At 33.5% G+C, this 25,718-nt stretch overlaps 1 pseudogene; it reads left to right on the top strand.

Annotated features, from left to right (window-relative positions):
• The first annotated feature begins 256 nt into the window (after nucleotides 1-256).
• Nucleotides 257-24,971, top strand: LOC115968667 (annotated as a pseudogene).
• The last annotated feature ends 747 nt before the right edge of the window (nucleotides 24,972-25,718 follow it).

Here is a 25,718-nt window from a genome sequence, read left to right as displayed (position 1 = left end):
TTTACTGTAAAGTTATATAAAAATATTTTATTTCATTCTCTCTCCTCGTCCTTTTTAAAAATTTGTTGTCTTTTTTTATTTTTTTCTTCAGCATCTCCATGTCTCCCTTTCTTCTCTTATTTCTCTCTCCTCTCTCTCTTCTTCTCGTCCTCCTTGGCACTTTGGCCACAGGAAATAGAGGAAATCAAAGGGAAATGTAAATTTGGATTAGTGTTGATTTTCATGCTGACGTGGCTTTATGTTTTACACTTCTCCAGGGATCAAAATTCATACTTTTTTTGGTAAAGCTCGTTGGGTTGTGTAAGCATAGTTCAGAGATTGGTTCTTTGTTTTGGAGGTTGGATCATCGACAAGCTTTAAGTATGAGTTATCTTAGCCCATCGCAAGAGAACGACGAAAGGTAGTTTCTTTTTCTCTACTTTAGTGCTAACAATAACTTCTTTTTTTTCTTCTTTTGGCCAATAGTCTAACAAATTTAGTTCTAAATTGTTGTCGTTTTCTTTAATAAATAAATTGGTTATTATTAGGCTCTCAGCTAAAACATTTTTGAAGAAGATTTTGTATGTCTGTTCTATTCTGTTTTCCACTAGTATTTACTAGTGGCTAGTGGTGTGTATGGGTTGGGTTGAAGGATTTTTTCAATTTAATCTATCATGGTGGGTTACAAAAATTCAATCTAATTCAAACCATTACAAGGATCCAACCGAACCCATGTGGATCGGGTTGGACCCATGGTTTGGACAGATTTTTTTTTTAATTGCTATTATTAACATTAAATTGAGAATTAGAACACTACCACTACAAATAAGAACAAATTTATAACCAAATACTACTTAGTATAACACCAAATCAACACAAATTATAAGAGGAGAACCAAAGATTTGGATTTTATTTGAGAAGAGGGGTAAAAAAAAAAAATTAATATTTATTAAAATTTAAATATATATTAAATATAAGTGGGTCAGTCGGGTTAGATGCATACAAAACAAAATCATTTGAAATTAAATAGTGAATAAGTGCATATGAATAATTTCGACATTACTCAAAATTGAAAAACAATTCACCCGCTAGATAGCAGAATCCCCAAAGCATAGTAGTCCAAGTTGAACCATGATTCGAAGACCAAGTAATTGACTGCTTATAGAAATGTTTAGCTAAGAAGAAAATGCTGCAGCCTTATGCTACTTATTACCAAAGTATTGAACAAAATTCGAATTTACATATGCTTTTGCCAAGTTAATTCAAAGTAATTTTTATTATTCAATTTGAATTAAATTATTATAATATTTTCTTTAATTCAACATATTATTAATGCTAATTGCTCTGTAAAATTCCAAAATAATGCACTCCAATCATCTTGTGCAAAAGAGTAGGAGTCTGGAAAGAAAACATATATACGGTTCCACTAATTCAACTTCACATGTGCATAAGAGTGGTAATTGGTTAGGTTTGGGATGGATTAGCCTCTTTCCAATCCCAAACTTTTTAAATATGAGGAATTCCATTCCAAACCTTTTTTTTTTTATTATTATTATAAATAGAGAGAAAGCAGTGCGGGTACTTTGTTATAAAATCTAGTTTTCTTGTAAATAGAATTCATGATGGAGATGTTTTAATTTTTAATAAATAGTGGATTTCAGTTAGGTCAATCGATAAAAATTTTTATTATTAAATAAAAAATTTGAAGTTTAATCTTCACTTACACCAAAAACTAATTAGAATTTTAGCTTAATGATAAAGAACCATCATTATAGAACACATGTTATAGGTTGAAAGTTGAGTAAGGTTAGCTTATATTAGTTTAAGGTGTGGTGTACAAAGTCGACATAACTCAGTCCTAATACATAATTGTTTTTAAAAGAAGATCCTAATACAGAATATCTGATAGTGTTTAGCTTTTTGCTTTTTTTTTTTAAGGCAACCTCTAATTTGTATGTTTGCCAGGTCTTTGTGCAGGAATGAGAATAAGGATATCGACCTTTCAAAAAAAGAGAATAAGGATATCGAGGGGCAATGTCGTCCGAGCAAAGTTGTTGAATTTGTTTCAAAGTCATTGGTACGTTTGTTCCGTAAATGGTATGAAGAAATACTTGTATTGTTTCGCGCGTTTGCAGTATCACTGGATCCCTTGTTCTTTTACGTTCCCATGATCAAAGAAGACAAAAAGTGCATTGGCTTAAACAAATTGTTGTGGACCATAGCTATTGTTTCGCGATCGGTCACCGATGTCGTTTACCTAGTGCATTTTGTAGTGAAATCCTACAAGCAGCGAGGGTCGAAGGCAAATACAACATGTTGGGAAAAAGGTCGAAGGCATTTATGGTCCATCATGTTCAACGTTCTAGTTATTCTGCCTATTCCACAGGTAAGGGAGACTTTAGCTACATTGTAAGTTGGAAAAATACTATTTTCGCGTATTTTTCTAGTAATTTGGAACTAAAAAAAAAGACTTTATATATATACACACACTTCTTCTTTTTCTTTTTTCCTTTTTCTTTTTTGACGTAAGCCTTCAAAAAATTATTGAGTACTTATAATTAAGCATTGTTTTCATAACCGGACCAGACCAATTTGTTCAACCGGGTTAAGTGGAAACCGGAGGCCAGGCTGACACATTAACCATTAAGGCAAATTAGCTTGTTGAATCTTTATGTAGCAAACTATTATATTAACTAGTATATAGCCCCGTGCATATGAAATCCAAAATATTGAAAATATTTTCCAGTTTCTAAGTTCTAAATCCAAAATAAGTTAAGCCAGTTAGCAAATGAAAATTAGCTTATTACAATCTGAAATCCAAAATAAAATTCTCATTCTAAGGTAAACTAGCTAATTATAAATATGAAATCCAAGAGCACATGTTTTGGTAAGATTGGTAGGATCTCATACGATCCTACAATCCTATACGATCTTGCACGATCTTACATACATTCCTACCATTTTTACGATCCTATTACGATTCTAAACGTTTTGGTTAGGTAAGATCGTAAATCGTGCGATCCTACGATCTAAATCGCAATTTTGACAACCATGCCAATGTTTCTAATTCCTATTTCTTAATAGCAATACCTAACTGCCTATATCATAAAGATCTAACACGTAATTTTCAACGGACAAAAAATACTAAATTTTTTCTTGGATAAGGAATATTAAGTTACTTCTATTTTACAACAAAAATATTTTCCTTTAATAAAAAAACTTCAAATAGATTAGTAATAAATCAAAATGTGAATTTGAAAAAATTCTAATACACACATAATTACTATTTTCTTTAAATTATCACCGTCCTACACATAATTAGATTATATCCATTGACTCTAAAAAAAAAAATTGTTGTAATCCATTCAGGTGGTAATGCCAAGCATATTTTCAGAGATGAGACGACGGACAAAATCTTCAAATATAACAATCTTGAACTCCGTAATTCTTTTGCAATATGGGCCAAGAGTTTTCCAAATCTACCGATACTGGAAGGAACTCAAACGCGCAGGGAAAACTAATAAGGCTTCCCTATGGATCACAGCTTCATTGAATTTATTTCTATACATCCTTGCTGGTCATGTAAGTTTGCTTACGTAGTAATTTCATATTCTTTATTTTTAATCTTCACAAATGTTGATTCTTTTATCAATGTATTGTTGTCTTTCTTAATATTTAAATTCCAAATCAACCTTCTTCTCAAAAAAATCTAAACCAACCAACCTTGCTAAATCAAAATCATATATTGAAGAAATATCCAAAAAAGAAAGAAAAATAAAAATAACAAATGTTTCATTTTATTGATTTTTTAAAAAAAAATACCTCAAGAATGAAACTTAGAAGGTGCTATCTCATGTAAGAGTTGTGTTGGGGAGATCATACCTTGGAAAGCTTCAAAATGGGTAGTTAATACAACATGTATATAGGGACAACACTTGACTCAAAAGGCTGGCTTAAACCAATGGGTATAGGCCTAATTATGTTATATTAACCACTCACCATTCTCATTATTATTCAATATGAGACTTCACTTATATATGTATACCTAACAATCTTTCCCCTCACCTGTGAATCTTTGCCTCTTGATAGGCAACAAACAAGTCTCATTTGCTTCTATAGCCTTATGGACTTTTTCTTTGTCAACATGTCATCCATGAGCCTTATGTATGCCATCCATAAGAACCACATCTCAACTTTGTATGCTCATTTTTTAGAACTTAGCTTGCACTACTGTCTATGGAACCTTGCATCTCACCATTTGGCAATACCCTTTTGTCGGATTTTTTTTTTTTTTTTTTTTTCAAGATTGTCTGTATGAGCTTCTATAGGCTTGTTTGGTGTGATCCCTACTTGTGAAGGCTCCAAGTACACACATCCCATCCCTGTGCTTTGGATGCCTTTGTGCCTAATCTATGCCAAGTATGTTTCCATCCGTTGGTAAGGTTTAGAAAAGCATCTCGATTCACTTATTGAGGATTTTTTTTTTTTTTTTTTTTTTGAAAGGGAGAATAATTTAAGTAGTAGTTTCATATCCATACAATTCTCTTTTTCTCTTATTGTTATAGTTGTAATGGTTATTAACCTTTGGTTACGATATCTGCAAAATTTACTAATTTATAATGATAATCTAATCGATTAGGTATTGGGAGCCTTTTGGTACTTTTTCTCTACCCAACGACTAGCGTCTTGCTGGCACAAAGCTTGTAAAATTCATAGTGATGGGGTTGAAATTTCTTTTAACTGTGACCACAGTTTTAGAAATCTCTCTTTTTTAGATGATTTCTGCCCTATTGATACACCAAACACAAGTACCTTTGATTTTGGAATATTTCTTGAAGCCCGTCGATCTGGAAGCTTAGAGTCCACGGGTTTTCTGCCTAAAGCATTCTACTGTTTCTGGTGGGGCATGCGAAATCTAAGGTTTGCACATGATACACTCTTTGCTATTCCATATCAAAATATATAAGTCCTGCGTATTTCTATGTCGTTCAAGTTACACATGATATAACTTTAAAAATATTACACCACTTAGTAATTTATTATTGAATTCATATTCTGAAAATCTCATTGTTGGATTATAAGTTCTATATGTTCTTTAACATGCATGACAATTTTCATGTCAATCGGATGTTATTTACTATTCGATTAATAAATTTATATTTTATATATTATTTTAAACAAAAAAAAAAAACTTGATTTTTAATAATTGATTAATGACATGACTATTGATCTTTGATCACCTTGAATTTTTGTAAGCATGAAGAATTTATGAAAATAATGTAATTCAAAGATGGTTTGGTGGATTTGTTAAAATTTGCATTCAAATAAAAATATTGAGTGATGTAACATTGTTTAAAGTTACAAGGTTTATGGCTTTTTAATCTATTCTTAAATTTGTTGTTTGCACACAATTGAAGCTAAAATAGTTATGAGTAGTGCTACATGCAATATGTACTACAAGTTTACTACATTAAGCATACAAATTGAAGTGTCACCAATAATAAAAAGGTAATTCAAATATTCAATTATGAGGTGGTTAAAGCATGGATGTCAATACCGTACCGTACCGGCCGTACCGGCCGGAATATACCGTACCGGCCAGCAATCCGGTACACTCGACCCCCCTGTTTCGTACCGGAAAAAATACCGGCCGTACCGGCCTCGTACCGGCCGTACCGGCCAATTTCGGGCAATACCGGCCGGTACCGGGCGTACCGGCCGGTACAGAAAAAAGTTTTTTTTTTTTTTTTTTTTTTAAGTTTTGTAATTTTTGAATTTTTGTTAGGACAAAATGGTAACTTATTTGTATTAACTTATTAGTATTATTTGTTTTCTTAGTATGCAATGGTAACTTTAAGCTTTCTATTTTAATTTTTTATTTTTTTTTCCCTTTTAATTGATACTAAAGTCTAAAACCATGAATAATTAGTTCTAAATTGAGGAAATGTTTTATGGTAAACTTTTATATTTATTATAATATATATATACACAAACACATACATACATATATATATATATATATATATTTATAAATATAAAAAATAGCGGTAAACCCGAAACGGTACACCGGTATTGACCGGTATCCGAAATATATCGTACCGGTGGCCAAACCGGTACGGCCTCCGGTACGGTATTGACATCCTTGGGTTAAAGCCTACCAATCACATTCATTAGCATATAAGTTTATAAGTTATATTATATGTAATAAAACTTGTAGGGTAAATTGCAAATTACACCCCTAAAGTTTAGGGGTGATTGGATTTTACACCCTGAAATTTCAAACTTTGGATTTTACCCCCTAAAGTTTTTGGTGTTTGAATTTTACACATTGACGTTTCAGAACATGGATTTTACTCTCTAAAATTTAGGGTTGTTTGGATTTTACACCCTCAAATTCTGAAACTTTAGGGTATAAAATCTAAACACCCCAAAACTTTAGGGAGTAAAATCCAAACACTTCTAAAACATAGGGGGTAAAATCTAAATTTTGAAACTTCACGGTGTAAAATCCAATCACCCCAAACTTTAGGGGTGTAATTTGCAATTTATCCAAACTTGTAATGCCTATAATATTTTCCAATAGTTATTAGTTTCTCCTAGTTTTATTAATGATCTCATTAAATAAAAATATCATTAACTTCTACTCTTTATTTCTTACATGGTAAAATCGTCAAGTAGAATAGAATTTCCTAATGAACATTGGGATCACAATAGAAAGAAATACTTGAACCATGAATTGAGTTCTTAACGAATTTTCATAGATTTGGATCATCCTAGAAGTTCACAGGATTTTTTAAGTTTGCTACTAATAGAATTATGGTTTGCTTTTATCCTGGAGATGCTTTAGTATTTTTTTTTTTCTTTGGCTATATTATATTCCTAATATAGATATATATGTCTTTGTAGTACTATAAAATAGTACTTTAAGCACAACTCAAGATATATATATATTAAGTATTTTATAATCTAATGTATCCTTAAGGGTCGAGTAAGGTGAAAAGGTCCTGTTCGGGTAAAAATCGAACTTAAACAGTTTGCAAGCAAGTCAGATTAATCATTTTATAAGTTAACTAGTAGTTTTTAACATGCAATAATAATAATAGTAATAATAATAATAATAATAATATGATCATATTATTATTGTCTTTCTAGTTCCTTTCAATACAAATAAGAGATTGCAAATAACTAAAAAAGGAAAAAGAAAAAAAGAGAACCAAAAACAAAAACTTTTTTTTTTTTTTGGGAAAAAAAACAAAAACTGTTTAAATAAAACTTAATTAATACATTGATTTCTAAGATTACACAATCCAAAGTTCACTAATGAGTAATGATATCATCACCATAAAATAACATAAAGAAAATGCTAATGTTTGTGAACTATGTCAAGTTATCAACCTTCTTAGTTGTGCCTCTTCTTACTGCATGTAAAATAATAATAAAGTTAAATTATTTAGAAATATAAATAAACAAAAAAAAAAGTTTTAAGAATAAAACATAACATATTAGGTAAAGAAAAATAAATAAATATTTAATATAAATTGTACCTCAAGAATCAAACTTCAAGTTGTGTGAAAAACTAATTTGGGAAAAATGATTTCATTGCATTAATTAGAATTACAGAAGCTAATCTATATATACAAGCTAAAGGAAGTAACTAACTCCCATAAAATATGCTAATCAGAAAAACTAAAATACTAACAGCTCTTGGCACGTGTATTACTAACAGTAGTTACACGTGTGAAACATATATACAATATACTACTAAGTAAACTACAAGTCATATATAGCAACTAACTACAGGTCGTGCTCTGTTCTTCTATATCTTGACTTCCCCTATTTTCTGTGTGTATGAGCTTATCTACAGCAATTGGTTCTTTGATAGTAGATTCAGCTTGACCAAAAGGCTTCTTCTTTTGATACTCCCCCTCAAGATGGACTGAGAGCAAATGAATATTGATCAGTCCCATCTTTGAAATGAGCTCTGAGAAGTGATTAAAACTCAAAGCCTTAGTTAGCACATCAGTCAATTGGCATTGAGTCTTGACATGAATTAACTTTATCACCTTAGCCAACACCTTGTCCCTGACCACATGACAGTCAATCTCTATGTGTTTGGTTCTTTCATGAAACACTAGATTGGAACCAATGTGGAGAGCAGGCTGACTATCACAAAAGAGCAAAGCTTCTCTGTCATGCCTTACTTGAATATCCCTTAGAAGATAAAGAATCCATACCACTTCACATGTAGCTACTGCCATTGCTCTATATTCAGCTTTTACTGAAGATCTTGAGACAATGGACTATTTCTTGGATTTCCAAGAAATTAAGGAGTCTCCAATAAAGATGCAATATCCAGTCACTGATCTTCTTGTGTCTGGACATGCAGCCCAATCTGAATCAGTAAAACCTTTCACATGCAACTCTGAGGCAACTGAAAAGAACACTCCCTTCCCTGGTTCATTCTTCAAATACTACAAGACTTTATAGGCTGCTTCAAGGTGTGGTTTTCATGGTTTGGACATAAACTAACTCAACTTATGAACAGCATAAGTGATGTCAGGTCTGGTGATTGTCAAATACAGCAGCCTCTCCATTAATCTTCTGTACTTGCTAGGATCATTGAGCAAATCACCATCATACTTGCTCAACATAAGATTCTGCTCCATTGGGACCTTATAAGGTTTACGACCAAGTATACCAGCATCACTTAGTACTTCCAATGCATACTTTCTTTGACAAAGGGCTATACCCTTATCAGTCCTTGCAACTTCTAGACCAAGGAAAAACTTTAAATCTCCCAAATCCTTGAGCTTGAACTTTTGATGCAATAAAACCTTGAATTGATCAACCTTGTCCTTGTCAGTGCGGGCAATTAATACATCGTCCACATAGACTAATAAGGCAATAAAAGACTCACCCTACTGTCTAGTAAATAGTGAGTAGTCTGCTTTAGACTACACAAAGCCTAATTGAATCAAGGCTTCAAAGAACTTGGAGAACCATTGCCGAGATGCTAGCTTCAAGCCATAAAAAGGTTTGTTTAATTTGCAAACAACCTCCCCCTTGCTATGGAAGCTAGGTGGAAGAGCCATGTAAACATCCTCAAGCAAATCCCCATGAAGGAATGCATTGTTGACATCAAGTTGGCTCAAAAACCAACCTTTCACAGCAGCCACTGCCAACAAGCACTTCATAGAGACCATTTTGGCAACAGGATTGAAGGTCTCAATATAATCCAAGCCTTCTTTTTGGGTAAACCCCTTTGCAACCAACTGAGCCTTGTACCTTTCCACAGAGCCATCAAACCTATACTTAACCCTGTAAACCCACTTACAACCAATGGCCTTTTTGTTGGGTGGAAGAGGAGTAAGGGTCCAAGTGTTATTTGCCTCCAATGCTGCAATTTCAGCATCCATAGCAACTTGCCACTTAGGTTCAAACATAGCTTGAGAATAGTATTGTGGTTCAACAATAGCAGAGATGGAGCAACAAAATGATTTATAGGATGGAGACAAGTGATCATAAGAAAGAAAAGAATAAAGAGGATGAGATGTACCTGACTAAGGCAGATTAGAAGTAGGAACTAAGGTTACCTAACTGCAATGGTAAGCTTGAAGATAAGATGGAGGCTTAGAAACTCTAAAAGACTGCCTAAGATGAGGATTAAGAACCAAAGGCTCATCTGGAGCCTCAGGCAGATCCTGAGGAAGATCCTCATCAAGATCATGATGAATATCAATGATGGTGTCATCAGAAATGTTATGGGAAGAAGCTGAAGGAAAAGAAGAACATTGTGGAGAAGCATCATAAAAATAAGATGGAATGGGGGACATTTCAGGAAGTGGAATAAGAGAAGAAGAAGAGGAAACATCTTCAAGCACAACAAAAGGAAAAACTGTCTCATGAAAAACTACATCCCTAGATACAAGAACAGTGTGAGATAAGAGATCAAAGAGCTTATAATCCTTGATATTGTAGGGATATCCAATAAAAACACACTTCCTTGCTCTAGGAGAGAACTTGGAAGACTTAGGACCAGTGGTGGAAGCAAAACATAGACAACCAAAAGCCCTAAGATGGGAATAAGAAGGAACCTTCCCAAACAGAAGTTCATAGGGAGTTTTATGCTATAAAAGAGGAGATGGCAGTCTGTTAATAAGATATACAGCAGTGAGCACACAATCACCCCAAAAGGAAAGAGGCAGATTGGACTAGATTTGTAAAGCCCTAGCAGTACACAAGATATGTTGATGTTTTCTCTCCACAACAGAATTTTGTTCTAGAGTATAAACACAACTAGTTTGGTGAATTATGCCTTTAGTAAAATAAAAATCAAAAAGTTTGAATTCAAGAGCATTATCAAATCTAAAACATTTGATTTTAACATTGAATTGAGTGAAAACCATGTTATAAAAGGAAACAATCAAGGCTTTGACTTCAGATTTTGCCTTCATGAGAAAAAGCCAAGTTGCCCTGGTTGCATCATCAACCAAAGTAAGGAAATATCTATGACCAGCTGAGGTAGGAACAGAAAATGGACCCCAAACATCCATATGCACCAAATCAAAAGGAGAATCACACATTTTATTATTGAAGGGAAAGGACAATCTTTTCTGTTTTGCCAATGGAAAAACAATACATTGTTTGGTACAACAATTTTGCAAGAAAGGAAAAACATTGTTCAAAGATTGAAGCTTAACATCAGAGGGATGTCCTAGTCTAAAATGCCACAAAGAATACAGATTATTGTGATGAGTATTAGAAGAAAAGGTAGTAAAAGAACTTATTTTGTGCTTGGACAGGAAGTCAACTAGAGAACTAGAAGCTGATAACAAGCTTGATTGTTGCAACAAGTACAAACCATCAGACATTTGACCCACTCCAATCGTGCTACAATTGGTAAGGTCCTATATAAAGCAATGAGCAGAAAGGAAAACAAGACAAAGGGGTTGTGTCTTAGTCATGGAACTGACTAATAAAAGGTTAAAAGAAAAAGAAGGTATACAAAGGACATTTGTAAGGATTAGATGTGAAGAAAGTTGAATTGTTCCAACATGTGTGACAACAACTGATTCCCCATTAGGCAGTTGTACCATAGAATGTGAAATAGCAATAATTGAGGTTAGTAAACTCACAGAACAGACTATGTGATCAGTAGCCCCAACATCAATAACCCAAGTCTCCATATTATAAGCTTTTCTATTAACAAGCTGAGCAAAAAAGACAGAATGCTTAAAGTTTAAAGACATACCTGCTACTGTGTTATTAGGAAAACCCACAGTATTGGCCATGTGGTACTCCTGCCCTATAGAATGCTATTGAGATGGCCTTGGTAGTGCACCAATCAAAGCTAGCAACTATTGGTACTGATCTATTGTGAAAGGAGCATGAGTGGTGACAAATGCATGGCTAGGCACACCTTCTTGAGGAGTCAGTGCCATATGATTGCAAAGTTGATCTGGAATAGTAGAAGAGACTAGATGGGCCATGGACTTGTTCTTGGATTTGTAACCTGGTGGAAATCCATGTAACTTGTAACACTTATCAATGGTATGGCCTAGCTTGCCACAATGAGTACACAATGGTCTGTCTTTGCCTTTACCATTAGAACCCCCATTAGTGAAATTCTGAGTCTTGGTGGCTAAAGCAGTAGATTCAACCCTCGCACCCATACTAACACTCCTTTGCATCTCTTCTTGGATCATCAAAGAATGCACCTTGTTAACAGAAGGTAGAGGATCCATGAATAAAATCTGAGTTATGACTTGAGAAAAAGAATCATTTAGTCCCATAAGGAACTTCATCACTGATTCTTTGGCTTGAAGATCAGTAAGCCTTTGATTCACATTGCACTAACATTTTCCACAAGTGCACAAAGGAAAAAGGCTGAGACTTTGCAATTAATCCCATAAGACCTTCAACTGTGTGAAGAAATCAATGATTGAAACTTCACCTTGATGGAGCTCTGAGATTTGCTTTTGCAAATTGAAGATCTTTGGACCATTCTTATGACAGAAAGTATCCCTCAAATCATTCCAAATTTCCAAAGTAGTTTCCCTATAGACAATACTAGCCTGAAGCCTTGGAGAGACTGAATTGATTATCCAAGTCCCTACCATATTGTCTGCACGAATCCAGGCTTGAATTGCAGTTGGAGAATCTACAATTGGAGATGACAAGGTGAGAGAGCCATCTATGAAGCCAAGCCTATTCTTAGCAATGAGTGACTTCCTAACAGACTAAGCCCAAGCAGGATAATTTTCTCCACCAATTAGAGGTTAAGAAACAAGAACAGCACCAGGATTTTCTCCATGGTGTAAAAACAAAGGATCATTCACATTTAATGAATCCTGTGTTGAAGATTAAGTTTTAGAGGTTGAAGCAGTAGTTGTACTAGTGGCAGCCATGGAAGGAGCTTCGAAGCTTTTGAAGAAGAAGAAGAAAAACGAAGAAGAAAGTTCTCAAATCTGTTAAAAGAAGAAAACCCTAGGTTTTGTGCTCTGATACCATGTGAAAAACTAATTTGGGAAAAATGATTTCATTGCATTAATTAGAATTACAAAAGCTAATCTATATATACAAGCTAAAGGAAGTAACTAACTCTAACTAACTCCCATAAAATGTGCTAATCAAAAAAACTAAAATACTAATAGCTCTTGGCACGTGTATTACTAATAGTAGTCAGCACGTGTGAAACATATATACAATATACTACTAACTAAACTACAAGTCCTATATAGCAACTAACTACATGTCGTGCTCTATCTTCTATATCTTAACTTCCCCTGTTTTTTGTGTGTATGAGCTTATCTGCAGCAATTGGTTCTTTGACAGTAGATTCAACTTAACCAGAAGGCTTCTTCTTTTTATAAGTTGGCAAGTAATTTTGTTAGTATTTTTATCTACAATAAAATTTTTTAATATAAGTCAAGCATACAAAGAAAGTGATTCAATAAAGAATTAAAAATTATGACTATTCTATAACAGAATCATATAACCAACTTCAAAAAATATCACTTTAAAAAACATGTTGGGTTCGATTGTAACCCATACAATAATTACCCATAAAGATTTTTGAGATAGAAACTAAGTCACTAGACCTCCAGCACAAGTAATAGACAATGTATCCTAGCTTACCGCTTTTGCTACAATTGTTGAACTAGCCTTTAGTCTTCACACTGATTTAGTGCCGCAAGCAAACAATCCAGAAGCAAATCTCAAAAATTTTGTAATAGGCTATTAGTTGACCGAGAGTCTTTTAAGAGTCTTCTAAGTGTTTTTTTTTTTTTTCCTGATTGTCAATCTCACATGACCGAGCCTTCATTCTTGCATTGTCAAGATTGTCTTGTATAGTGAATAGATACTTCAACCTTCATTACCACTATTTACATTACAATATCAAAAGCCAATATTCATGTTCTTAACATATATGTCATATTTCGTTCAAATAAGATGTTATTTATTATTCAATCTATAAGAAAATTTTATGCATAATTTAAGATTATAAAAATTTGAAATTTAAACATTTAATTATTGATATAGTTATTGACTTTTAATCTTCTTGAAAGTTTACAAGCATTGAGGACATAATAAGAAAATGCAATCAAATGGTGGATTTGTTAAAATTCACATCCGATAAAAAGATATAAGGGAAGTTTGTAGCCATTGTCTTCTTTTTGCTTTTCATTCTTTCCTTAATTTACTCTAATTGTGTCACATTCATGCTTCCTTCTCTCATAGATGTAATGGGCTTGAACCCCATCCTTAATTAACAACTGCTCTTGTGTATGGGGTTGGGGTTCCTATTTGTCCAAAAGCCATAAACATGTGATCTTGACCCTGCTTTCTTACTTTGAAGGCCCAAATATAGATCTTTCATTTTCTCTTTAACTTGTACATTTCCCCTAAATTTTCATGAATTCTCATTTTTTGAATTTTAGTTAGAAATTTTAAGCTTAGTGTCTCATACATTATAATTGTGGCATTTTGCAGTTCTTTTGGGTCAAACCTCCAAACAAGTAGCTACATCTGGGAAAACATCTTTGCACTTGGAATTTCTATCTTTGGTCTGTTATTATTTCTTTATTTCATTGGAAACTTACAGGTGAGTGCGCAATCCTTTCCTTTCACTTCTTTTTTTGTGAAAACTTTTCTGTACTTGGAATTTCTATCTTTGGTATGTTATTATTTCTTTATGATAGGCCAAAAATGCATTGACCTCTTTGATAAATTAATCAATTAATTAGCCAAGTGAATTAATTAGATTCAATTACATGCAATAAATGTGGTAGCACAAACAAATCACCAACTACGTTAAATGCAGCGGAAAATAAATTTGACACAGTTGATTTGTTAACGAATGGGGAAAACCACTGAGGCAAAACCCCACCAGGTGAATGTAAGGTCACAACTCCCGAGAATCCACTATTATCAAAACAAGCGGTTACAAGTAAAAGAAATCTCAATACCTAATACCAATCTACAGTTTATCCCAATACCCAATTGGACTTGTGATGTAGCGGCAATATCTCCGTTCAATGCACAACTCCTAGTAGCCTTCACCTGACACAATCAACCACACAGACGTGCTCAACAGCCTACCATGACCAATACCCAAGAAACTCATCCCAAATGGCAACTGCACGCGCCTCCACGCACAGACACAGGCTCCGACTCTCCTCACAGGTGCCGCCAAGGATTATCAACTCCTTGATCAAATTATGGTCACACACACCACCATGTAGGCCTTGTTGTTCGCCGATCTACAAAAACCTAAGAATCTGGCCCTCATCTGACCCTACAAGCGCTCTCATGTGCCACCTGGAAGTCCTACACACGCTGTCGCCATCACACTCTTGCCACGCACCGAAGAACTATGCCAGCTTCTTATAACATCATCCATGACATCATCTGATGCCTTAGATTGTCTTTGAATTCTCATTAGTTATTTGGACCTTGGATTGTCTTTGAATTCTCAATACCTCATGTGATTCTTTAACCATTTGAATTATCAGCTTTTACATCTTTGATTCTTGGATCAAAGACACTTGGATTTCTAATTCTTGAATTGTGGACTCTTGAGTGGGTACATCAAGGATTAGTTCTTGGTTCTCCGTCATGTAATTCACGGGCTCTTGCATTTGGATTCTTGGGTGGTAGTCTCCATTGATGCAGGAAGGATTGGTGTTCAAAACTAATATTGTGGGTGCATATGAAATCTACCCAATTTTTGTATAAGCCTAATGCCTCCATGTCTTGAAACCACTTCAACACCTCTCCTTCCATATAATAAGAGGCAATGGGAACCATGAGAAGTGGTGGAGTGTTGTCAAGAGCAAAGAATTTGTAGACCTTGAGAAGCCATCAAAAAGAATATCCACATTTGAGTTTCAGTAACTCCATGAAACTTTGATGCAGTGCAATGAATTCGATCATCTCAAGATCAACTGCTCTAATACCATGTTGTGACTTAAATAATGCTCCCAAGTGCAAGAGTCACAAAATAATATTTCAATGTGTCCGAGGTCAAATCCATAAGGAAAAGGAATTTATTAGCAAACCACATTATAAATTAAAAATTAAAAACAATAAAATTTAATGTAAGAGAAATTTTGATTGAGGGTTTGGTAAAGAAAATTTAGAATGAGGGAAAACAACAATATATTAAAACACTAAGGTTTAAGGGTTCACACGCCACACATCCATTGGTAGTCTTAACAATATTAATTTATAACTCAACTAAAATTCGTACAAAGCATGATCTTAGTCTGATGATTTAGCAATTAGAAATCAAGAATTAGTTTTCTAAATTTTGATTCATTTTAGGCAAAACAAAACTAGTGAATTAATTCACAGGAAATTTTAAGCATCTAACATGCCAAAGTCTATGCTAAATCAAAGAATATACAGAAACAATCACTATTCTAGATAATTAAATCAATAAAAAACGCAAGAACATAAGCACTAAAACCATAAAATTATTGTCATGAACATACCAATAAATAGTTGGGTTTCACCCTCTATCTTAGCAAGGCTTCTATCAAGTCATTACACCAAATAAAACTCTAAAAATTGTAAATAAACTTTAAGAAAATCTAATTCTCCTTCTATGGCTGCTACCTCTTGAGTTTTTCCCTAAAGAGCCTTTAAATTGTCCAAGAAATCTTATTATAAGTTGGATTCTCATTTAGAGAGAATCCCTAGTTTTTAGACTTCATTTAACCAACATTTTTGGCCCATTTAAAGTCAGAATCGGGGTTTTATTAAACTATAAATTTTTAGCCCTATAAGTTAGCTTTCCAGCACTACTTGAATCCTCAAAATTAATATCGGAGTTGAAAGTTATGCCCAAAATACTAAATGTTGTGTAGTCTAGAATCCTAACCTAAATTGGACTTAGATTTTATGTAAATCTCTTTTGATTCCTTGCTCCAATTGGACTCAAATTTAATTAGGTTGACCTTCTTTAACTTCATTATCTCCCTTGTAAAAATTAATTCCATTAGGATTCCTTGCTAGAATTAATCTCATTCTCTACAAAAGACATGTAAATTCTGTGATTTGTACCCCCTTTATGGCACATCAGCTTGTCGGTTCCTTCTCACGAAGGTGGGATACGCTACACTCAATCTCCTTGAAAACAGTTTTAGATTTGAAGCCAGCGCAAGCTTAAAAGTATACGAAGTCTCTTAAAAAGAGATGAAGGAGTCACCACTTGGTTATAGGTCCAAAAACCAAAACATGACTCCATGAAGATCTTTCTACTAGACTAGGTTCAGAGTTAGGGTACAGGATGGGAATAGGTTAGGCACCCCAAGCCTACCTAGCTATAGTGACCTTCATATATCGTTGTTCAACTTGGTGGAAAGTAAGCTATCTTAGAGGCCCAAATGGATGTGCACTTGCATCTAAAGCCTAGGTATAAGCCTATGTATCATGTGTGACAACCACGGGAAAGTAGATAAAACATGTGATCATGGAAGCATAGACATGTATAGAATCATACAACTCATGGCATCAAGCTCAAAGCATTAGCATACAAACATGATAGAGGTCAAAACATCAACATCCAAGTATGTGCATGTGTATACCCAATTATGCATGTGCTCGCACACATGCAAATGGATACCAACCAAGATTGCGAGTTTCTCTCAAATGATGATTATGTCTTATGCAAAAAGGGATCATTAAAATTGATGTGAAGTCTTCATTGATGTGTGGATATCTTCCCTTTATTAAAATTAGATTTGTCTTGATTTGTCATCAATGATCTTGCATCTTTTAAGGCTTGAACAAGATTTGATTAATTAAGACAAAATTAACTTAACTTTTATGTTACTATTTAAGTTCAAATCAATTACCTTAATAACATTAAAGCTTGTCAAGATACTTTCCTTATCTTTGAATGGTTAACTAATTCGAAAAGGAATTGAATATTAATTGACTTTTGATTTTGATTTTTTTAGAAAGTATTTAAGCTTTTATGAGTTGTAAGGCTTTCATTGATTATTTCTAAAAATTTTAGTTGCCTTATGAGGATCAAATCAAAATCAGAGAGTGAATGAGAGAGAAGAGATAAACTGCATTAGGGTTTGATACAAGAAAGGAAAGAAAATAAGATATTTTGGGTATTTTGGATTTATTACACATGTGATACAAAAGGAAACAAACATGACAGCATATATACAGTCAAAGCAAATAAAACAAATAAGGAAAGACAGTAAAATATGGCATTAAAAGTAAATGAAAGAAATCTAGTTTTTGCCTAGATTGGCATGCACATCTAGGCTTCAAATAGATTCCCAGAAAAACAACAAAAACATGAACCCTAGCCGTCTAAAACATGCGTACACAGGGGTATTGGTGCGTATGCATCTTATCCCATGCGTAAGCATCCTAAGACAAATTAGGGTTTTTTTACAGATTTGCAGAAAAATGAAGAAAATGAATCAAACAACTAAAGAAAAGCATGTTATGGTACAAAAGCAACATATTAAAACATTAAAACAACATGAAAAAACATAAAAGAAACAAGAATCAAAAGGAAAAGTGTGGATCATAGGAAAGATCCATATCTCCTCCTCATGGCACTTACAGTGATGTTAATTACCAGCCCCTCAACTGAAATCAACTACCGCAATTTAATGTGTGGAGGAATGATTTGAATGGTTTGGTCAGGTTTAGCTTAATGACCCTAAGTGGTGTGCTAGAAAAGCTTTGAACCAACTAGAAGTTTTGAACATGAATGAGCAGGAGATTATCTTCTAACCAAAGATGGCTGAAAATCAATCTAATGCTCACATTTTTTGCCCTTCTAGAGGTATTTCAGCAAAGTTTCTGTAGGTATTGAAAATCTGGACCATTTGGATGGTGAAAATGGGGGTTTATATAGGAAAAATTGAGATCTAGGATTAGGTTAAACGTTTGGGCAATCAGTTGATCATGTTGGTTACCCTAGAATCTCACAGAAATAAAAATTAAGTGATTTAAGGCTTCTATCTAGATGGTGTGTATGCCACAAATTGAGTGCATACACATCAAATACCTAATGTACGCACCTTTTGTAAGTCTTGGCCCAATTAGGTCAAAAATGGGCTTTTAGGCTTTTGAGCTTGATTCTTGAGTCATAGTTGTGCTTGGGCTTGAACTGTATTGAGCCACTTTGGGGTTTGTATGCTCATTGGGCTCCACACATGATGCTAATCATATTGGCAGCGACTGATTTTCTCATCATTGGGACTAGGGGATTTGGGTATAGGTCATAATGAAATGGGGTGTCTACAAGACATATTCATGCATTAAAATTCATTTTAAGCACAAAATCAATTATTCAATATTATTCTAAAACCAAATATAAAATGCATGAATTAACAAAAAATAAGTATGATAATACTTTCTAATAATGATATAAATATTCAAAATTAAGCTACTATTATTATACTTCTTGTTAGGAACTTGGTTTTTTCTATTGGGAATAGGTGGAAAGCGTATGGAAATATATGGGAATCGTATGTGAATTGCCTTAATTCAAGATAGTCACACTCCATAGAGAAATATTAAGAAAGAAAGGAAGTGCACCAAGCAAGGAATTACATTTTTTTTTAAAGATATATCAAATTATGGTTCCTTGCACCCTTTATACAACTCAAGCTCTCCTTCTATTGGCCACACATGTAAGGTTGTCCATGGGTTGGGTCATATCGGGTTTGGGCTCAAGCAACACTCGACCCAACCTGATCGGGTGGAACATATCTCAACTCATCGCCGACCAAAAAGATTGATCAAACTAGGTAGATCGAACCTTCAACAAGTGGTGGTCAATTTGGTTGGAGTTGTGGATCTAGAAAACGGAGAAAATTAGGCTAGTTAACTGCAAAAATCAGTGAAAATTTGGTGAGATTTCTCCAAATCTGATAGAAATCTCATCATATCCAATAAGATCTCGCCAAATCTTGCAAATCTCGCCAGAAAACTCATATATATTCCAATTAGTTCGTGTATTTTGGCTTTTGAGGAAGGAGACCTGCAACTGACTTGGCACCATTAATTTCTATAGGAAAAGACCCTCTACTGACCACTGGAGTAGTCAGGTCGGGCTGCAGTTGGCTTGGATCCAGTGGGGTTTATCACTTAGCTTGGGTAATCGAGTGGGTTGGACAACCCTACACACATAGCTCTAACTCTATCATAATCCCAACATGTGTAACTGATTTAATCCTATCTATTTTACTTGGAACTTAACTACTAATTGAGGGGATGTAAGGATAAGATTATTCGGATAAGAGGATCTTACAAGAAGTGTGGGGTTACTAACATAACTTCTTCCAGCAAATGGCGTTCCATCAACAAAGTTGTGTTCTCTGCATTAGAAGCTAGATAGGTTAGTATTTTTTTTGCATATTCCACAAGCTAGCAACTAGTTGTTACCCTTAGGGAACTTTTTCGCATATTGCACAAGTTGGTGATTGAGTTGTTAGTATTTTCTTTTTGGGAAAAGTATAAAAAGGGCACCATAGTTTTATCATTTCGACTCATTAAACCTTACACTTTTAAATGGGACTCATTAAACCCATGACTTTCATAAATATACACAAAAATCCTTCCAAACAAATTTCACCCTCACATGTGAAATGTAAATTTATAAAAGTTATGAGTTTAATTAAAGTGTCTCAAATCTCAATTGAAAGTCTGGAGTTTGATATGTCCTAATTATAAATTTATGAGGTTTTTCTTGTACTTTACCCCATTCTTATTTTTTGGCTGAATCTTGTTCCCTTCGTTTTCCCCTCCACAAGATTGTTTAAGTCTATAAATTCTACCCCATTTCCTATCTACATCTCTCTTTTTTCATTTATTTATTTTCTTGAAAAAAGAAAAGGTTTTTTTTTTTTTTTTTTTTTGAGAAGATGGAAAAAGAAAAGTTGTGTGGAAGTAGAACATTGAGATGTATAATTGTAAAATATTATTAGTTTTAATGCCTAAACATAGTAAGATTTGGCGAGTTGAACTGACTAGCAGAAGTGGGACGACAGATATACATGGAGTGGAGAACAACAAAAGAACAAAAGTTGAGAAAACGACAACAAAACCTTAATTCGTGGTTGTCCAAATACCGCTTTGATAGAACAACAAGGGACAAGATTATTGACTACATATATATAAGAGCTATGAAGCAGACGAAGACGTTTATGTAGAGACCCTTATCCCTGATCTTCCTACTGAACTTCGAAGGGCTGTCAACCGCCATATCTGCTTAGAACTGCTCAAGAAGGTGAGTTTCATTACCTTCATAAATTTGCTAAATAACTGCTTTGTCCAGTTGTCCCTTGCATGGTGACAATGTACTACACTTTGAAAATATTCTAATTGAATAGTTAATAAAATATAGAAGAATACCATTTAACCTAAAAATTAAAACTTATAAGTTTTGTGCACTTCAATTACTTTAATTGGTAAAGTCTCTCTTATAGTTGAATATATTTATGTTATTATACTCACAATAAAATTTAAAAAAAAAAAAAAAAAAAAAAAACCCCTTTCTCTGGATTTGCCTAAAAAACCCCACTGCCTAAAGAACCTGCAACATACATAATGGGTTAGGCTATACAGAAACCCCTTTCTCTAGATTTATTATCGATAGATTCTATATTCTAATTACAAGGAACATAAATTGTATTCAGGCTTTTTTATTTTTTGCTTGAATAGTAAATGCTTTGTAGGCTTTAAAGTAATAAAAAAAATTACAAATATTTTAGTATTGGATTAAGGATATTTACATTATACTAGCCTCTGAGCACGCGCTTACGCACATGCTCAGAGGCTCTTCTATTTTTTGGGTAAGAGTTAATTTAGAGCATTTATTATAATTTGGGATTACTGCATTTTCTAATTACAAAAAAAAAAAAAAAAAAAATCCTAGGGGTGTGATGAGTATTATGTGTAGTAAAATAATTATAGTAGTAGTTTTATTGTAGGAGTCTTTTTTTTCGAAAATATGGAAGAGATTTAAAAAAAAGAGGAAAACGTGAGATACACATGAGCCTATGTTTAGTACCAACATAACCAAAAACACAAATTTGCCATCAGAATTCAATACCCCACTGCCTAAAAAACCAATTAAGCTTTATAAATCAATAAATAAATGATCTCAGGCAATTATGGAATATAACAAATTCTCAATATTGTAAAGCTTACCAAAAGATAGTAATGCCATTTCATGAACCAATAGTATATCCACTGGAGAGGAACAAAAATTACATAGAACTAGCCTCTAAGCACGCGCTCACGCGCGTGCTCAGAGGCTCTTCTATTTTTTGGGTAAAAGTTAATTTAGAGCATTTATTATAATTTGGGATTACTATATTTTCTAATCACAAAAAAAACATAGGGGTGTGATGAGTGTCATGTGTGGAAAAATAATTTTCCAATCACACCCCTAGATTTTTTTGTGATTGGAAAATGAAGTAATCCCAAATTATAATAAATGCTCTAAATTAACCCTTACCCAAAAAATAGAAGAGCTTCTGAGCACACGCGTGAGCGCGTGCTTAGAGGCTAGTTTTTATGACCGTTGTGTAATTTATAGCTTATGACAAAATATTTGTTCCCTTTTGCATTAGTATGTTGGGTTATCGTCTTGAAGAATAGTTAGAAACAAGTATTTACTAGTTTTAGTATATATTTTATAGTGACAAAGAATAATTTTTGAAAATTAATAGTAAAATCCGACCAGATTCAATCTAATAATAAAATATCATTTGAGAATTAAATAAAAATGTTGAATATATAGATTTTAGAATTTTCTAGTGTACTGTGTACGAAAGAACGATCGTGGCTACGTTTGGCAAGTTTTGGAAAATAGAAATTCTAGTAATATCAAATCCTAACCAAACGAAATTTGCAAAATACATTGTTTGGAGAAATAAAGTTTTAAATAATGGATCTCAAAAAAAAAAGTTTTAAATAATGATCAAATAGGTGAGAAAATAATTATGCTCATTAAAATGAGTTGGATTATGCTTTTTGAGAATATATTTTTTTATAAAATGATAATTTATTATTAAAATTTTCTACGATATGTTAATTATTTTAGTAAATAATAGATCAAGCACAAGGAAAAAAAAATGTAAACGCTAGAGCTAGTATAATTAGATCTACGAAAAAATTATAACAAAAATAACAAAAAAACACTCATTTTTAATTGGATAATTTGTACAAAAATGAGAAGAAGAAAAAAAAAAGCCGAAGTGATTCCCCTAACATCTATATGAGTTTTCATAATTTTTGTAATTTATGTACAATTTTACACAATTTCTTAACAATTTATAGAGATATATGCCCAAACAATTTTCCACAAAAGTCGTGAATGGGTATGGGCTTGCAGCATAGACAGCAGTGGGTTGCTATGGCTTGTGAGTTGGGTGGGTGGGTGGAATGAGAATCCTCAGCTCTAACGATTACTGTTCCGATTTATTTATTTATTTATTTATTTATTTATAAGAATTACATTTCTGATTTAATTAATTATAGAGGTTAGGGACAATATATTCTTAGAATCTAGTACAAAGTAGAGTTAACAAACACAACCAAAAAACAAATTCAAAATGTATTCTTTATGCCTAGAAAACTACTATATGCATTCATAGAGTACCTATAATGAAACAATGTTAATCGACTAGAAGTTAACAGGCTGACCTAAAAGTATTTTTTTCTCATATCCATTATACTTTTAAAAAATAAAATATTAAATATTTCTTAGCACCTTTACTTTTATTAATAATTTTTTGGGGAATTATATAGATATTGTAGAAATTTTAGTTAATATAATAGAAGTTGGTTTTTACACACTTTATGTCAAATTACTCATTATGTTTTTTTATGAACTGTCAAATGACTCAATATAAGTGTAAGGACACAATTCCATTGCGGCCCAATAATGATGTTGGGCTCGCATATGAAAGATCCCTCACAATATGATTTGTAGAGAGTGGGCTTGAAAAGCTAGCCGCTGGTCACGGGGCGATGCCCGGTCATGGTTTTAGAGGAATTTATGTAGAAAAAAGGAGTTGGGCTTGAACATTTAAGCCCTAAGGCGTCGCACCCTATGGGATGGGACTCCTCGGAGGTGATCCGAGGACCATTGAGGTCTTACCCCGGTTACCCAACGATGGACTTTTTTCAGTGAAGTTCGGTGTTGTTGAGATGTTCTCCCCCATGTAGTCTTTCTTTTTTGGAGGTGGGATGGGATCCCTTTGTCAATGCCACGAGCTTCCCTTGGTCGGGGTGGTTACTTGTCTTGTCAATCCCCACATCAGAGTGGTTGGGAAGAGCTGGATAGCATGATATGAGTATGGGTTTGTCAGGCAATGGGCTCCACATTAAGGTGCTGGCAGCCTTCTCCCCTGCGTTGTTCCTGTACCGAATCTGTCCTTTTCCTGGGGCGTTTTATGAGATGTCGGGCGTAAAGTTGTCCTCGGCCACAGCCTTGGGCCTTCAAGGAGCTTTTACTGTGTCCCTGACAATAGGGCTCCTCGGCCTGGGCTTTGGGCCCTTAATGTGAAACGGGCCGGGATTCCAAATTTCAGGCCCCACAATAAGCATTAATTAAGCTTGACATGCTTTTAGTATGTAATTTATTATAAGTATAGTAACATGATTAAGATAATTTGCATTACGTGAAACTCAATTACCTAATTATTAAGCGGTATAATTTAGATTTACACAAACTTATAGTATTTTTTTTTCCTGTATTTTTTTTTTTTTTTCCTTGATCAGCTGGAAATCATAAAAGACAGTGGGTTGGCTAGGCAAGAACAACTGTTGCTTGAAAAAATCTGCGACTCTCTTAAACCAAAGTTCTACAACGAGCACTGCTACATTGTTAGGGAGGGAGACCCAATTGATGCGGTATTCTATATTACAGAAGGCATTGTATGGACTAATACAAGCAATAATGGTGAAGGATCTGACTCTCGACATGCTAAGCGTCTTGAAAAAGGTCAATACTTTGGAGGAGAACTTCTTGAATGGGTTATGAAACCTACCTCCGACGACATGCGCAACCTATCCATACTTCCTGTTTCTTCAAAAATCCTCAAAACCCACACAAAAGTGGAAGCCTTCGCTCTAATGGCCCACGACTTCAAAAAAATATGGGATTTGTCACTATTTCAGAAATTGTTAGGCTCAGAGCAATTGTCCCAGGCAGCTATACTTGTACAACGATTCTGGCGCCGCAAGCGATTGCGGTCCCAGGCAGCTTCACGTGTACAACGAGGACGTTGTTGGGGATTCAAGAAAACTTGTTTTGATGTCTGATAGAATCCATCAAAGCCTGACAGTACTGTTGTTGCAAAGCAAAATAGTTTGTTTTGATTTCTTTGTAGTATTAAGTTTGTGCTACAGGTGTGAGGTATAGATCTTTTGCATGACCCATATTTCTCCTCCTTGATTTATTATTATTTTTTTTGTTGTTGTTGTTGTTACTGCTACTGCTGCTTTGTGTCTTTTCTTCTTCTTTTTTGCTTTTTTTATGTTTTGTTATTAATATGATTTGGGATGTATTGTTTTATGTTTATATATATATATATATATATATATATATATATATTTGTTATTAGAATCATGCCTAGTATATTGTATTATGTTTTTTTTTTTCATTTGCTTTTATGTTTTGTTATTAATATAATGCATGATTTATAATAATTTAAATGATAACATGTTGTTTACTTATGTTTTAATTTTATTTTCTAGAAATAATATGAATCTGAAATTTTGGTTGAAACCCAAATGCATACGTGTTTCTAGGTAGAACTCAGATTCTGACTTTCTTTTCTTTCTTTCTTTTTTTTTTTAATTGTAATAAGTGTTATATAGTTTTCCCTTTTATTTTCTTTTTTTAATTAATTTATTTTATGCATTTTTTGTTTTATTTTAATTTTATAAAGCCTAAACACCAAAAATATTTAGCCTGGTAACTTTTAATTTATTTATTTTAAATTAAACATTGGACATTTTGTTTATTAAAAGATAGAAAAAGAAAAAAATATTTAAAACCTTAATAAAAAAAATTTATTCGATTTTGGCCTTAAATAAATTAAATAAGTTTTGAATTTTTCAATTCTAAAAAAAAGTAATAATTAGATCCTTTCCTTTGAAAAAAAGATTTTAAAAAAATCCATTAAAAAATCTATGGGTAGTCTATTTGGTTTACCTAATAACCCAGCCCACTAAATATAAAA

The sequence above is a fragment of the Quercus lobata genome, chromosome 11 (assembly GCF_001633185.2).
Source record: "Quercus lobata isolate SW786 chromosome 11, ValleyOak3.0 Primary Assembly, whole genome shotgun sequence".
In the NCBI taxonomy this organism is placed as follows: domain Eukaryota; kingdom Viridiplantae; phylum Streptophyta; class Magnoliopsida; order Fagales; family Fagaceae; genus Quercus; species Quercus lobata.
This window is presented reverse-complemented; position numbering and strand designations above follow the sequence as displayed.